Genomic DNA, 17,642 nt, shown 5'->3' with positions numbered 1-17,642 from the left:
ATGATATGATATACATATAATTGATATATAAAATAAGATACTGTGTTATTCAAAAGAAATTATTCCATACATATGTATTACCCTTTCCATCGGTATCATACAATTTGTTATCTTTCTTCTGTTGAAGTACTTGTTGCCCACATGCTATAGGCGTAGAACGCACTGTATATATTACGAATATAATGTCCTCACGAATGGGTCTTCCAGGCGTCTTCAACCGATCTGCGTAGGAAGATGCAGCTGTAAATAAGAGAGTATTTATATAAATATGCATTTGATGAATCAAGTTTAATTTTATGTAACCGAATTGATTTAAATTGAAACTTACAAGGAATGGTAGCTTCAGGAGGAAGACCAAAAGGCACTGAGGAGGGTCTGGGCGTTGCAAAGAAAGAAACCGGCAGCTCCAATCCGGAAACCGGCAGCTCTGGTCCCGAAACCAGCAGACTGAGCATTTATATTGGAACTGTAAACAATATATTATAATAAGTACAAAAAGCCAGAACGCTGCTATACAACCCCTACTCATGGGAATAAAATACAAGTTACTTACCATTCAGACTTCAATTTTAAATTTCACGCTGAAACAAAAAAAATCCACGAATAAGTGTGACAGATACCCATCATCACACACAGTGCTTGCAACAAATGCTGAGGGGAACTTGCGGGATGGTAATAAAACAAGTTATAGTTACGGAGAAGAGTTTAAATAAGCTCTGGCTTTTGGCAAGCCGTACCCTTCACCAATTATGGCGGCTATTCTATAGTCGACTTCACTCAAAGGTGGAGCTGAGGCAGGAAGGTCTCCAGCTGCCGCTTTCTTGGCACAAAGGAGGGAGGAGGAGGAAGTTTGTAATGAAGTAATATAACCATACCTACATTTAGTTCGACTACTTCATTACTACTACAGTGTACTCACAATAGACAAAGTCCGACAATTAAAATATAATAAAAATAAAATAAAATAAAAAAACTTACCTACTTTCTGCCACTGATCTTGCCGGAGCGTCTTAACTCCTTTAGGGTTGTGATTAGTTCCGTCCACTATCTGTAAGCACGAGCCCCTCAACATTCCGTAGCGGGTGACCGCGGGTGAAGACCCAACATTCCGCAGCAGGTGACCGCGTGTGAAGACCTATTTTAAGCTCTTGCATAAAATCACAAGCATCTCTATTTGTTCGCCGGTAGCATTGGTGGACATTCTACAACAAATATGTTCATTAGACATTATTTTATTGTAAACAATCAAATTGGGGGTTATGTGTATTTGGTACTTACCTTTTACGAAATTGAAGAAAATGCACCTCACTTTCAATATATTCCACAGTGCTACTGTTGATAACTTGTAAATGTAATGGAAAAGGAAAATAAAACAAATCTTAGACTATTTTCCATCCTCGTAGACAGAGTATAGAGTAGACAAGTCACTAAATTGCTAGAAAGAGATGAAGCTAGTGTTGGTATACGGCAAGGCGCTTACGAGGAAGCAAGAAAAATTAGTTATAGTTTTTGTGTTTATGTGATATAGTGTTGATATTTGCCGCCACCAGTGCATTGTTAGTAAACAAACCCAAAGTTCCTGGTAAAGTTTCCTCAATTAAAACTTTTTTGCGTGATATTGCGACTGAATGCGACTCGACGCCGGCGTTGTGAGAGGACATGTGTTTTACTGCGTAACTTAAATTTTAAATGTACAAAATGGAAGATGGTCAAAAAGGCAACCTTTCAAAATGTAATCGTAAAACTATAACAAATAAATTGTTATGTATTTCAGATAGTCATTATTAATTCAAACAAGAATTATGAAATCATTAAAATGACTGAATATTATGTATTTTAGGAAAGTAACCTTGTTTCACAAGTTTCGTTTAAAATAAGGGACCTACAGAGGCACCTATATTTTTTTTTACGAGAAGCCTGGTGGCCATACTTATAAATTTTACATGGAATTTGTAGATGGTGTTAGTTAACGCCCAATTATATTGACTTTAAAATAAAAATACAATCACGCGCATGTGTAGCGAACTACATTATAGTCCATTTGTTTAGGTACTTAACTAAATGTAAACAATCTTGATACATCTTTTTATTGAAACACATGCTTTACAAATCAATAGGTATAAAAATAGGCATGCAATTTCATATGAAGCTAAGTATTTGTATTTTGTATTTGAAGGTAAGGGAAAATCATTTTATAAATGTATATTTCATTAAATAGACATCTCAAGATTATTTACATTTAGTTAAGTACCTAAACAGATAGACTATAGTAACGTCGAGCGGCGTAGCGGCTACAATATCGAGGGCTACGACATCGAGGGGCTACGAGTGATTGTTGCGTATAGTTCATATCAACGATAAAATGAGTAAGTGTAGTATGGCTTGTAGGAGATTTGTGGCTATGGCGAAGCGTGTTCAGTGTCCCGGCTGTAGAAATAGTTATGACCGACAATGTCTTAAAATGGCTAAAAGTACAATAATTCCGTCAAACTGGAAATGTTCGCTGTATATCTCCAAAACACCAAAAGGAGGTAATAGCGAAACCCCGGTCAAAAGTTGTTCGTTGGAAAACGTCGAAAAAGAGATCTCCCGCCCCATGTTAGTAATGTCGGTTCTGATGATACTCAGGCCTCGCATGTGGCTGCTCCGCAGTCCCCTAAGGACATCAATGGCGAGCTGGTGCAGGGAATGCGCTCTCTTACAATGGAAATGTCGGCGATGCGATTGGAAATGTCTCAGTTTATGGAACAGTTCGGTAGAGTACTTGGTGCTGTGGATGCGGCGAACAAACGCATGGATGCACTCGAGAACAGACTTGCCAAATTCGACGACCGATCATCCGAGTCGCCCGAGTGTGTTACTGATTTAATGGCTACGGTGCAACAGTTAAAGCAAGACTTAAACGATTGCGAGCAGGATCTCGCCTCGGACCTGGAAATTGGCGGACTGCCAGAAGTAAAGGGGGAGAATGTCATTCATTTAGCCTGCCTAGTTGCAGAGAAACTTGGAGTGAAGCTGGAACAAACTGATGTGGTGAGTGCAGAGCGCGTGGGACCGCCACGACAGTCGTCCAAAGGTCATGGCGGACAACCCGCTCGCCCGCGGCCGTTGGCTGTGCGCCTCGTGCGGCGCGCTCTATGTAACAACTTGCTGCACTGCAATTTGCTCGGCGCGCGTGCGAAGAGGAGCGGACACAAATGGTTTCGATATACCTGGCCCACCCCACAGATTCTATGTGAATGAACGACTGTCCCGCGTGCCTTTCAGATCTTTGCGATTTAAAATCAGCTTTGAAGTGAGTGACACTGCAACTGCAATGGACAGGCGTATCGCTTACGATCAAGCGCTTGTCATTTGGTATCATAAAAAAAGTCTCGAACGAATAATATCCTTTCGGCGGAATATTTGGCGCAATTGAAAAATGAAATAAAACTGCTGTCATTGCTATATCACCATACAAACAAAAATAGAAAGAGACAAATAAGAAAGAAGCTTGCGAAGAAGACTAGGAAAGGAAAAAATAATAATAATAATAATAACGTTTATTGCAAAACATGTTGTTACATAATAGTTCTTATAGTAGTTTACAGTATCAAACATGTACCCTGTAAGGGCGTAGCAATGTCAATTTTTTAAATATACATTTGGATTACCATTAATTAAAATATCATTATAATGATAATTAAATCTAAACAAATATTTTCTGAAAAGTCAATGAATTAATTGGAAAATGAATGTCAAATTGAAGTCTAAAGTATTTCAAAAAAATTAATCGTCAAATTATTCTAGAATTATATAATAATAGTCATAACATTTGTCATTTTATTAAATTACATAATTATGTCATATTTTTTATAAATATAGTTATAGTTTGGAATGTGGAAATTAATAAAGGTGAAAAGGTGGGCAATTAAAAAAACGGAAAGAGACTGAAAAAGTAACTAAATGATCAAAGGAAATCAGCGACAGTGATGGTAAAAATACTCCTTTGTTGGTATTGCAGCGGTCGTTATTTGAAATCAAACGAAGGTTGTGCTTCATTGTAATAATGATACCCATGGAATATAACTAGATAAAATGAAAAAACTAACAATCTAATCAATATACTCTAAATCAGGGCTTACCAAACTTATTTTGTCTACTGCCCACTTTGAGAATAAATTATTCAATTATCACCTACTTAAAAACCACTATAACTTCAAATTAAATTATTTATTGTGAGCTATATTAGCGGAGATTAAACATTCATTCTAAACGAGACTTTTACTATAACCCGCAAGAATTAACTTGAGACCTGAGCGCAGTAGGTAGTAGGCACACAACGGCGCTCAGGTCTCAAGTTAACTGTTACGGGCTACACCTGCCAAAGAGATTGATTATTGAAACGCAACTTTATAGTATTCAGACAGAGTATCTTTTATTCAAAATAAAGAAACATAATCGATTCTAATATAAAAACTAATGTGAAGGATGAATCTGATGCTGTTTAATATGTTTGTTGATATCAGGTTCCAGTTTATTCAAGAACAGCCGCAAGTCACCACGTTCGGTAACATGCAAACGATTTCTCTTTTTAGTAAGCAGCGTTGTCACAGCACTAAAACCACGTTCACACAAATATGACGATGGGAATGCTGTCAAGAATCGTTGAACGATTGACCACAATCCAGGGTACAATTGCGGGATCGGTTTTTGTAGCCAACATTCTTGGTAGCCATTTTTGAACTTGATTTTTATTTCCTCGTTCGTTGTCAATTCTATAAGTTCTTCTTCCAGCTGAGGTGATATTGCTGTGTTGGCATTTGAAAACGGATCCTACACCCGGTCTGGTATTTCCAAGTTCAAAATATCCTGGTATCGTTCGGTGAAGTCAATGTGGAGGTTTTCCAAATGTTGGCCGTAAGCAAACAAATCGTCGTTACTGCAGGATACTGATAAATTCAGAAAATTGTGAAACTCACGTCTGCCCATATTCTTTTTGTGTAGAAGCTGGCTGCGAAAGCCACAACGACATTTTTTGTTTTAATTAAATTTAGTTCATCGCCTTGCAGTTGGAGATTCATGTCGTTGAACAATTTATACAGGTCTGTCATGTAAGCTATATCATTCTCTGATGTAATGAGCTTGTTGCGCAATTCTGTATCTTTAGTTTCCAAGAACTCTATCACAGAGTCAAACAGGTTGTAAAATCGAGTCAGACAATTTGCCTCTTGATAGCCAACGAACTTCATTATGAAACAACAAACGGTTGAAATCTTCGTCATTAGTAGCACAAAGCTGATGAAATAATCTATCATTCAAAGAGCTGTTACAGATTTTATTGACTGCTTTGATGACATATTGCAGTGATTGAAATTGTCGTTAACTTAAATTTCTAGCAACCAAATGTTGTCTATGAATAACGCAATGTACAGCAAGGACATCTGGAATGTTATTTTTTAAGTACGCTATGAAGACTTTATGGCACCCTGTCATAGCCGGAGCGCCATCCGTAGCAACGGATTCAATATTTGTCAAGGGAACCTCTTTCTCATCAGAAAACTTTTGTATTGAATATGGTTTCGCCTTTTGTATCGGTCTCTAAATTTCTAGCAAACAATAGTTCTTCACATATTTTCTCATCTTTAATAAACCTCACATAAGATAGCAACAATGCTTCATTAGTTGGTAAAGTAGACTCATCGAGCTGAATTGAGAATTGACTAGTCCTCAGATGATTGCCCAATGATTCTTTGATGTTTTCAGCCATTTCATCAATTCGTCTTTGCACGGAATCATTACTCAAAGGAATTTTTCGGATAATATCTGCGGCCTTTTATGAAGCACAGTAGTTATTACTTCCTTTATTGCTGGTAAAATTACTCGTCTCCGATGTTGTGTGGTTTGCCTTTTTGAGCAATTAACAAAGTGATATTGTACGAATTTCGAAGTCCGTCGTCATCTTGCTTAGCAGCCGCCGAAAAGAGTTTTGCTACACTTGACTGAGTATTATGCTTCTTCTCTAGGTTTTGAAAATATGCTACATTCTTGTCTTTTTTATCTGAATGCATTTTATTCAAATTATCTTGCAGTCTTGAAGGCTTCATTGCTTCATTCGAAAATGTTTTTAGACATAGAAGGCACAAAGGGGACGATGGGTTTGTGAGATTTTCAATGAATCCGAATTTAATATATTCCGCACAGTATTCCCGTCTCTTCTTTTTTACTTCCGACATGGTTTTGTTTTGAGAAATACGTAAGTAAGTGTTGAACTTGAGTACTGCTTATCTATTACGCGCGAAACCGCAAATGAAAATAAAATAAATATTACGTTGTTTACGTAGGATTGCATGAGCAGCACGCACCGACAGGAATAAGACAAACATTCATAAACTCGTTTATCTCATTCGACGCTCAATCGTACTCAACAAGTAAGAACATGTATACTATGAACCAACCGATTGATACAGGAATGCACAAATCGGGTTATTTAACAAAAACTTATTAATACATGATTGCCCGCGGTCTATTATCTACGAAAGTTACCTATCTAGGAATACTAATAACTATTAAAATGCGAAACTGTGTCTGTTGCCTTTTTATTTGTTTGTTTGTGTCTTTTCATTTCGAAACGGAGCGACCGATTGACATGAATTTTATTTTATTTATTCAATAAAACAGGACAGATATATGAACTACACGGAAAGAAATATCGAACCGAGTTAATTTGAGCAATCTCTTAATTAATATTAATTGATGTTTACAAATTGTAGTCGAGAGTCGAGAGCTCAGTCGGTGTCTAACAGTCTTCCTAGATGAAATTACAAATCTCCCCCTAAGCCTCTACACAACGCCCCCAATTTTTTTCTGGGTCTCTTACCGCCCTTTAGGCCTGCAGCGCCCACAAGGGGGCGTTATTGCCCACTTTGGGAAAGGCTGCTCTAAATTATTAATAACGAATGTATTTGATACCTCAATAAAACATTCCGCTTTTATTGCGTATGCTCCATCTGCCCATTATTTTGTAGAGATCTAGATACGTTCGGGTCCAACTACCCAGCTGTTTGAGAAAGGAAATGTATACGCGAATGTACGTAATTATATGCCATGTAAATACTTCTGTGTATTATGTAATAACCACGCCAGCTCAGTATGACCACGAGCTTAATTTAATTAAGTAAATTGGTTAAAATAATAAGCTTAAGCCTTAAATTCACCTGCTTCACATCTTTCATTTTATGCTGTAATATATGGTTGTTCCTGTTATTACAGATCGTTATTTAAAAAATATGCGCTAATAGAATTTTAGTACTGTTAGTTTGGAATGATAAACGACGCTTGATTTTTTGAAAATAAGAAAACCTTTACTCAAATAACATTTTAACTCACCCTAGGAAATACTGAACGCAATATTCGAATTTTCCTCGTGTGTTAGTAGTTTCTGAAATCGGGTCAGTGGAGATTTGCTTTGTGGAAGAACTCGAGCACAAACATTGTCCAACGTTAGTCCGCTGTCAATAAAAGCTACCCGCAAATGCCAGCTCTGTGTTCCATGGTAACTGCGGTCTGAGATCTAACGATATTACCACAGTACAGGTTTCAGCATGCAAAAATTAGGCATGTGAAGCGTAAAGCTTTTATCCCAACCCTGTCAACAGACATTATTTTTAATTATTTCTATCTTTTATACGTACATATAAAAAAGCCGTGGGAGCCTAATGGTTTGACCGTCTCTCAAGCAGAGGCCGTGGGTTCGAATTTGAGCTCGCACGTCTGAGGAATTCGAAATTTATGTGCGAAATTTAATTTGAATTTACCAAGAGCTTTTCGGTGAAGGAAAACATTGTGATGAAACCCGAAAGTCGGAGAAGGTTCACAATCCTCGGAAAACGTGTGAAGTCTCTCTCGCATCGGGCCTGTGTGGCGGACTTTGGCCTAAAACCCTCGCTTCATAGGAGACCCATGCCCAGCAGTGGGACACATAAATGGGTAGAGGATGAGACTCGTGTGTGCAGTTTGTTTTACCCTTGTGCGCACCGGTAGACCCGAAACAAACTTGAGGCATTTATCAATTCTAAATGATATGTTTTATTTTTTGACTCACACGTAGTTTTACTCTTGTCCTCGCTCTGATTTTATAGAAACGCTACTATGATCCAAATAATAAATTTCGCTATCTAATCACGGTTAAATCATCAGAAATTTAATAAGTCTGCTTAAATAAGAGCGTCTCATATCTTTTTATATTTAAATATACTCTATCGCGTTATCCTACTAATAACTACTTCAATTTGGCTAGGTGCCTACTTATTACTATAGACTTAGGGTCCGGATTATCTCCCTACATGCCAGGTTTCTCTATTATGTGCAATCACGTGCGTAATGAAATATCATACCACATACGATGTGTATTCTTCGTAGTTGTCTTATTGTACAGTGTTATGAATATGTTTATGGCGGATTGGTAAGCCATGATGCTTTCTTTTAAGTTTTTTTAAATTTATCTTTTAAAATTAAAACCACACTATTATTAAAAAAAGTCGGTTATGACAAAATATCTCTGACATTTTAAATTTCCATTGTCGATATAAGGGTAATAATTTTGCTGATGTATCGAATATTGAAATGTCGTAAGGGACATGTTCGATTACGAAAAAATGTCCCTTACAACATTCAAATTTCCACCGTCTCCCGTATGAATTTTATATTATCCTTTCAGAGTATTCTTTACAATAATTAAGTAACTATCGAGTTGTTAGGTTTTCGCGGTTGTAACACATAGAAAAACTTATTTTTTCTGATTTACCTGACTATGAGTTAGCTGTGGCCATGGATCTGCAAAGGGCCCGAATCGTTGGTTCGTTTGAAAAAAAAAACAAATATTAGCGCAATTTAGATCCGAAAAAATTCATCATCATTTCTTATAAGTAAGTAATATTTATACTAGAAGTCCAGGGATCTTAGAATCAAGTGATGAGAAATTAAAGTAAGTAAGTGTGTTTGTAATTTCGCTTTTTACATTTAAAAATGTTGGCTATTTATCTTAGAAAAACTTTAGCCATTAAGCAGGAAAAATGTTCAGACAAAACGATGCCGAACATGGTATTTATTATCTTAAAACTATAAACTTTGCCTATTGTTTAACTTATTATATTTATATTTAACTGCCTCCATGACTGCAAGGTTACAATGCTGGTCTACCACGTAGAGTTCCTGGATACGATTCCCAGACCGGGAGAAATGTTTATATGGCCTACATTTATTTCTCTCGTGAGTTTAGGTGTAATTTGTGGTTGTATGAGTGTGTGTCCATGGCACCCGCGACACTGGGTTCCCCTAGTGCGGGGTTATGAGTGTGTGCATTATTATTATTATGTTGTTATATGTATATGGAAGTGAAGAAATCTTTTTTGTCTGTACAGTTTGATTCTTCGAAATATCAATTCTCGTCAAGAATAGACCATCTTACTATCGTCTTAATCCTCGCTCTCGACTAGTGTATTCGGTTTGTTTAGTGTACTCGTTGTGGAACGTAGCACTTAACCATTCAAGACTCCACATAGAAACAGAATTCATAAGTCTAAGTTTATAGAATTTCATTTTTGAACGAATAGTATATCGCCTATAGTACAGCATTTCATAAAATTTTCATGAACCCGAAGAGAGCTAACAGATTGCAGCAAATTTCTCTGTAACTCCCTCCAGCACTTTCTTATATAAATTATAACTTTGGCAAACTAATTAAATTTCGCTAACGTGATTCGATTTTTTTTAACTTTCTCTCTTCACTGTATTAAAGTGGTTCCATTTCTCTTCACGTAATGTTTGTATAAAACTCCAAGTCCTTACAACTGTATCTGCCTACCCGTGAGTGACAATATTCATGAGTCTTAAACCAACTAATAATTTTGTGAAACTTCCATTATACTTCCACTTCCAAAATATTCACTATTTTAAGCATATCACTTAACTATTTACTATATAGTTTTTGTTTTTTTTTTTTAATTTATTTATCTTGTCAATTACATTTTTTTTACAAATAAGATAATGTTCTCCCAAACTTCATAAAAGTTTATCGGGAGAAGTTATATAGACGTATAGACAAACTACATATACAACTCCAAAATGTATATAATGTGTTCGTAAATATAAATGTATGTAATGTGTTCGATATTGACATGAATACACTGAATGATTGATGACTTTAGCTATCTCTACGAGAACAACATTTCGCATTCACCAACTTAGCAAACTCATATGCTGGCGATAGACAAACTTTTATGCACGCTCTACTTTTTCACGAGTTCGGAAAACTGTACAATTTTGTAATGGGAACAAAAAAATATCTTATTAATTTATAGAGTCGAAGTAGTTATCAAACCTCGGTGTCTCAATTCAGGAGCCCGACGATACCGATACGAATATAAATAAATTCTGTTATAAAAAAGAAACTGTAAGTAACGACTTCTGAATTAAAAACCGTTACAAATATTTACAAGTGTCTGCGCATTCGTGACCAAACGACAACATTTTCTATTAAAATTTTAATTTGTTATGTGCAATCTTAAGTGCTTCATTTGCAATTTAATATAGGTACATACACATTTCTGTTTATTACATTGCCTTTTTATTTATTTACTTTTATATAAAATCAAATTCTACAATAGATACCATATTTACATTTCAGCAGATAACATTGAAGCTGAGACATGAATGCTCAAAAACTTTTATGTGAATACCGGGCCGTGACATGCCACCTGAACAATTTATTGCTTTCATAATATAAGTTTACGCCCCGTTTATGGCTTCATAATATGGGCTCAGTATTTACTAAGGCATTGCTATACAAATCATATTAAAATTCTGTGATTATGAAAAAGTCTGGTTGCTATTGATTTGCATCAAACGAAACGTAAATAAATAAAATAAGGTTTAACACTGAACATATTCGAATCACAACGCATCTGCTCATTAAACATTTACGGTTGACTGAGTTAACAACTAGCGAAAACTCAGTTGCAAGTAACATGTCACGTACCCACCGCCGCCCGCCCCGCGTCTTCAATCTGAGCCGGACTACAATGTACAACCTAGCTGAATTTCCGCCCTTTTAAATCCCGACTTGTTTTTCGACTGAGTTTCCGAGTTTCTCATGTTTGTCTACGATTGCAATTTCACGCGCATGTTCTTAAGGCGTTGAGAGAGATGTCTGTGGTATTTGTGGATTAGTTGTAACCACAGCGCCGCAATTATTATTTATAAAATAATGATGAACAAGATTATATGTTTAGAAGGTACCGTTTCAGCAACACAATGCAAAATTATTACAACGATCCCTAACGGACGTCTATATTTTAATATGTTATCGAATCATAATTGTCGTTCAAAAGTGTCTATAGTATAGCTTGTACAACATTCTTATGTGTTCATTTCAGAGTTAAGACCCAACGCTAAAAGCGCCCCGTTTGCCCTGCTTTACCGTACATTGGGTACATTGGGTGAGGTTGCCAGCCAAGCGGGAGGGCGAGGCAATGGCAAGCATCACCCGGGAAATTCAGTACCCGCCAGACCCGCGCCCCTATTAGACCTCTCTCTCTCGCAGCGAGCAATCTCTATTGCGATCTATGTAACTTCATAAAGTGCGCGAACATTTCACAATGAGCATAAACTGGATTGCTATTTTTTGTGCTTATTCCCGATTGAAAATGTGAAGTACTTCTGTCGGGCCCCGGTTCAGCTTTTACTGTTTTGCCACGACGCTATTCATCGTCTATGGTACGTTATGTTCAATTAAAATAATATTTTTCACGTTCACCTATCATACGTCTTCTGCTTTATCGATATTTCTTGTTGTGACCGTATTATAAGTATACTACAAACTAAGATCTTCGTATTTGTGTTGTGTTTTGTGGTGTGGTAAATACTTTTTATACTTAACAACGAACAGTAACGCTTCTTTAAAAATCCAATCAAAGCGTCAAAACAGAATTAAGGCGTTTTCTCGAAAGCTCTATTATCTTTATGCTGATTAATAAAACACAAAATATTTTTTTCTTTTAATTTCTACCTCAGAAGAGGAACTTACCTTTTTATGGCTTTTTTTGAGAAAGAAGCATTTGAAATTTTTCTTTACACCTATTTACATTATTAGATTGAAAATTTGCAATGCTCAGACAAAGGAAATAAAATCGAAATCCATAGGTAGATTTGTCTTAGATTAATTTAAGGAGAAACCTATAATAGATAGATTTTTTATGTTCAAATCATAGGAGAGCAAAATGTTGAATTGAAATTCAGAACGACGATTGGTTAGATACTATTGCACGTCTTTACAAATCAAGTTAACGTATATTTCAATAGTAATGTGAAGTAAAATCGTTATTTTCTATAAAGAATGTCCTGAAAATTCGATTGACTTGCCAACACTGTAAAAAGATTATCCATGTTTTTTCCCTTTTTCGATTTTTTGAGCTCTTTACAGGTCTCATGGTCACGGCTGAATAATTTCATGTTCAATGTGGAACAAACGCGAAAATCTAAGAACCCGTGAATACGTTTACTTATATTGTATACATTAGAGATGCCACGAATATTTGACTACTATCCGGAATTCGGCCTATTCGGCCACGAATAATGAAAAAAAAACACATATTATTCAAAATGCATCACGTATTTTAATCACAAATTATTTTAATACTTATTATTTTAATGCTTTAATACATAAAATCAATCAGTTGCAGGTTGTGATGAATGAAAACAATTTTTTCAGCATTCGTTGGTAACAAACAATTGCGCTTTTCCTCATAAACAATTCCTGCTTCTGAAAATAGCCTCTCACTATAAACACTACTGACAAGAGATGATAGATAAATCCTAGCAAATTTCGACAGACTTGGATACTGCTTTGCGTTTGCTGACTACCACTTGTAAGGATCTGCCGTCCGATCTAGGTGAACAGTTTTCAAATAAAAATCAATCTCATGTGCAATAGAACTTTTCTCCACTACCTCATCATTTTGCATATTATCTGTAGCAACTTCTGCTAAACAGGCCCAGAAACTGTCATGTATTGATTCTATCGTTTTATCATTCTTCAACAAAAAGTCCCCACCCCTGTTACCTCCTCACACAGCGCAATGAGACAGGTCGTAACAGGTCGCGCGTAAAAACACAGATCTTTTCATTCGGCAGCCGAATATTCGGCGCTTCGGCCGAGAGAGTGGCTATCACTATTACTACTACTAATCACTATTCGTGGCATCTCTAGTATATATATCCTGATATATGATAAGTGGAGTGATGTAAAAATATAATTTAGCAACGGTTGACCACTGCACTCGATTTACGTAAAATATACATTTCTAGATAATAAATATTTATACAAAATTTAAATTCGATGATTTGAAGGCTATTTATTGTAAAACAACTTATTGTACATGCAACCAAATACTGCCGTAACTCAAAATTGTGGATTGAGAAAACACGATTTGAAGGTTGAAAAATTACTGAATGAAACCAATAAATTTATATTCTCCTTTATTAATGGATAACTACATATTATTATGTCTTGATAAAAATAATCACATTATTCGCAATAAGATTCATGGTGCCTTGAACTTTCAAATCGTGTTTTCTCAATTCCACCAAATTTTGAATTACGACAATATTTGGTTTCAAGTGCGTTCGAAGTTGATGGAATTCGTAAGAATTTGTGATAATGGACGCGATAGAACAGCAATGAATAAGGTGTGCCTAGCTAATGTAAACCATATAAATGTTTGTTATATCAATTTTTGTTGAATATCATGATTTTTTTACTGCCATTATATTTATATGAGTAAGAAGCTTCATAGACCTCTCATAGGTGTCGCTAACGGCGATAAAAACGACCCCTTTTACGTAAAGTATCGTATGTCGAAATTGCCAAGTTTACAGGGGAGCGTTTTAAAGTTTTGAATTTTATATGTGTTTCAATTAATGGGCAGTATACAATTATAAAATAAATTGTGGTTGTTCATCTAATCAATATCTAGGACTTTATAATACTCTATGTGAGTAACGCGCTTTGCCGAATAAAACTGAGAAATGCTAAAGTCGCGTGTTATGCTTATTTCAGTGAATTCGAATCTTTAAAACACTCCCCTTAAACTTGGCAATGTCGATATACGATACTTTACGTAGGAGGGGTCGAAAACCAAAAAAACCAAATACAAAAATCTGTAACGAACACTTAAAATAATTCATAAGGTCTGCTGACTCGATCTGTAGCTCAGTTGATACAGCGGTGGCCCTGGTTTAGAGCAGCCACAGGTACGAGACCTGTCAAATTGAAGCATTTTTTCTTTGTGTTCGATTGTATTAATAATTACATAAATGTTTGTTTATCATCATCATCAACTCTGGCTTAATGAGAATTGACTTTGGCATGCTTTCCAAGGGTAGTAATCTAATTAAATATTTTTTTAGTGTATTTAACTTAGAAATTAAAGTAATACGCAAGGACCGTAATATACCACGTACAAGGATTAGAACCTTGAACTCTGTACTTGGCTTCAACCCTAATGTCTGTAATCAAAAATTGAAAATGAGTCAAGCAATAATGCTGTCTTACGACAAATTCTTGTTATTGCGAAGGAGGTTTGTCAGGAGCGTAGCAGGTGGAGGTCCATGGTCTCTGCCTTCCCCGGTGGGAGACAGGCGTGATGATAGGTATGTATGCAATATAGGATAAAGAAACAGAAAGAAGAAACATTGCTAATTAGGTAGTAAATGATTTGTTGTAACCAACAAATCACGTTCCCTTTTGACAAGCTTACTTGCCTATTAATTAAAGCCCTGGATAATTACTTGGTGCAACTGTACTGAGGAGTAAACTGACGGCTGACGGCTATTACGGTTTTCGCCTTAATGAATTTCGCCATTAGTGATTCACGCCACGTGTAGCTCAGAGAAATACTCGGAAGGATATAAGTTTATGCTAACAGCGTTGTATGGAAAATTTCAGCACTTTTACGATGAAGTACAGGTGAAAAGACATTTTAGTAACTTATTTACTTCGCTTGTATATTGCTTAACTAAATCAGAACATGAACAACAACAAGTTAAAACAAGATATTAGAAAAATATATATATATCATATTAATATTTATCGTATCGATGGCTTACACTTGCAGAACGAGAACTTGGGGACATGTTTGATATTGTGGTGAAAAGGATTTTGGGTCGATACATTTGCTGTTCCATATTGGTGGCCTTTCTAATACTGCTGTATTTATTTCCTCCTAAAACATCTCCAAACTTTATTGATTGCAAAATAGGTATGGTTAAGCAACAAGACGGACGACACTATGACTATTTGAACGCGCATTCACCGCTCGAGTGAAGCGTGACGCTCGAGCAACACGCTACCGTCGAGAACAAACAGCATATGCACACACGTTCAATTTATATTGCAGCGGAACGGAATGGAATTTAAGTTTTGTCATTATATTGTATATAGTATAATGAAGTTGGTCGGAAGTATGGTCAATTACGTAACGTACAAACTAGATACGAGCCAAAAAACGCGTCACGCGTCTACCGCGGAATTTTCGAGAATTCGCCTGACTACTCCACGGGAAGTGGCGCGACGGCAGGCGTAGTTTGACGTCAAACGTGAACGGAATACTATAGCCTCAAGGCGCAGTCGTGAGAAAGCTCGTGAATGCTTGAGCATTCCGGCGACCGCGCTCGTTTTCTCAAGCGCCGAGGCGCCATTGACGCTTCCGTTCCATTCTGTTCCGCCGCAATGTAAATTGAGCCTTAGGCATTTTGATTTGAAAAAGCAAGCCAGCGCCCGCATTGCTGTCGCCACCGCGCCGCCGCCCGCTGTCGTCCGTCCATTGTAGCCTTAAAGGAATTGCAGCTTATACTCTAAAGAAAAAAAATTATTAAAAAGTTTCTAAAAACGTCATTTACTAATGATGCAATCAGGAAGTCGTATCAGAATTAATTTTACAGTTTACAATTTGTTTAACACTTTTCTTCACGCTTATCTGCTTAGAACCAAATGATCACATACGTGTCACGTATCTTAATGTATCGATTGTATGTCTAATGGAAGGCCATTAGACTCTCGTGCACCCCACAAACTTATGAATGATGTTTTTAAACAAATCCGTAACGTGTTGACAGAAAGAGATATGCGCCGCCGTATGTAATTAAATTATTAACAAGCCTCAGAGGTTTCCAATGCCTTCTTAGCAGCATGAACCCTGGTTTTCTAACCCGAATAGTATAGCTATAGCGAGGTCTCCTTCATTTTGATAATGGGATAAAAGCGCAACAGAAAGGTTTTTGTTATAAATAATAACGAAATCTTAGCTATGCTACATTAGCATGGGACGTGCCTTGGGTAGCGTAACGAGAGGTACTTTATAAATATAAACGACGATTATATCATAATTATAATTTTATACGTGTATTCAATTTCAAACCTTTGTCCAGAACTCCTAGATGTCTGTTTGACATCAACACTCTATTATTCTTACAATTCTAAATACAAAACCTAAGCTGCTTGTACTACACTGCCTAGTAAAATTTGAAAGATTTCTTTATACTTTATATTATATACTCTGATTCACTAACCTAAATTGTTCACATTTAATTTTTATTTTATTTTAATGATTTTAACAAACGAAAACTACAAGAGACAAAAAAAGAGTACAATAACGGATATCTTCTCTAAAGATTGAACTTTGTCGTAATATTTGCAATTGAAATTCTATTACTGATTTACTTCAATTTGTTTTTTCTTGTAACCAAACATAATATTGGATTCTGGACACTCGTTTGATGAGGGATTGATTAAAACGTTTCCAATTTACGTACGGACTCAGTCAACTGAAAAAGCCTCAAAAACTGATACCGAAGTGAAACACTGTGTTACAAACAAGTATTGAATCAAACTTTCTCTACACTTGAAATTTAGTTACAGCTAAGCTATACAAAATTGCACAAAATTAAACCTTCAACGGCTTTGATTCAGACTTCGTGGTAGATACATTTAATGGGGCCTTTTTGACACCTTATCTTACGATCATTTGAAACTTCCAAGGTTAATCTTTGCTTAATTATTCTAGTAACAGTAGAGCTCCTTGTGAAAGAGTTGGTCCAGGGAAGTACTACCATTTTTATGCTTGATTGGAATAAATTGTAACCAAAGGGAGAACATTGCGAAAATGTACTTAATGGTTATGCCGCTTACGATGAGATAATTTAGTAGCAACAGAGCTCTTTGTGAAAGAGAAATAACAAAAAACACGACCTTAAGACCATAAAATGCTTTGGTTAAGACAAATTAAGACAAAAAACAACATGCACTCAAACCAATTCAGCTGTTTCAGAGCACGTGAGCATATTATTAATGACTTCACGTACTGACCTTCCACTTTTCCTAACTTCCCGCTTTTATAAGTTGGAAACTTCTTGAGAAGAAAATCACCGATTTGTTTTTACTGTCTATCGTGGTTATTAAAGATGTTGTCGAAACTGACACTGGCCCAGACTAGTTGCCGCCATATATTGATGAATTTCAAATTCATAATCGTTTTGAAGATCCGCGGTAATCTACCTGTGTACATAATAATAGGGGTTAAAGTATGAAATTGCCGATTTGTACTGAA

At 36.2% G+C, this 17,642-nt stretch overlaps 1 protein-coding gene and 1 long non-coding RNA gene across 3 annotated transcripts in view; one reads left to right on the top strand and one right to left on the bottom strand.

Annotated features, from left to right (window-relative positions):
- Nucleotides 1-366: 366 nt before the first annotated feature.
- On the bottom strand, nucleotides 367-1,061 carry LOC113233850. Of its 2 annotated transcripts, none has more exons than XR_003310753.1 (3): nucleotides 983-1,061; nucleotides 554-581; nucleotides 367-466 (listed from the first exon to the last, which is right to left on the bottom strand). It is a non-coding gene; the product is annotated as an uncharacterized LOC113233850 (long non-coding RNA). The 2 variants fall into 2 exon arrangements; XR_003310752.1 differs by having other exon boundaries at nucleotides 374-466; nucleotides 979-1,007.
- A 10,481-nt stretch (nucleotides 1,062-11,542) lies between these two features.
- LOC113233848 overlaps nucleotides 11,543-17,642 on the top strand; it is a 49,610-nt gene continuing 43,510 nt past the window's right edge. The window contains exon 1 of the mRNA XM_026469070.1: nucleotides 11,543-11,754. The gene's annotated coding sequence lies outside the window, so the exon portion shown is untranslated. The remainder of the gene's footprint in view (nucleotides 11,755-17,642) is intronic.

Source organism: Hyposmocoma kahamanoa, unplaced genomic scaffold (assembly GCF_003589595.1).
Source record: "Hyposmocoma kahamanoa isolate Upper Pololo Valley unplaced genomic scaffold, ASM358959v1 80, whole genome shotgun sequence".
Classification (NCBI taxonomy): domain Eukaryota; kingdom Metazoa; phylum Arthropoda; class Insecta; order Lepidoptera; family Cosmopterigidae; genus Hyposmocoma; species Hyposmocoma kahamanoa.
This window is presented reverse-complemented; position numbering and strand designations above follow the sequence as displayed.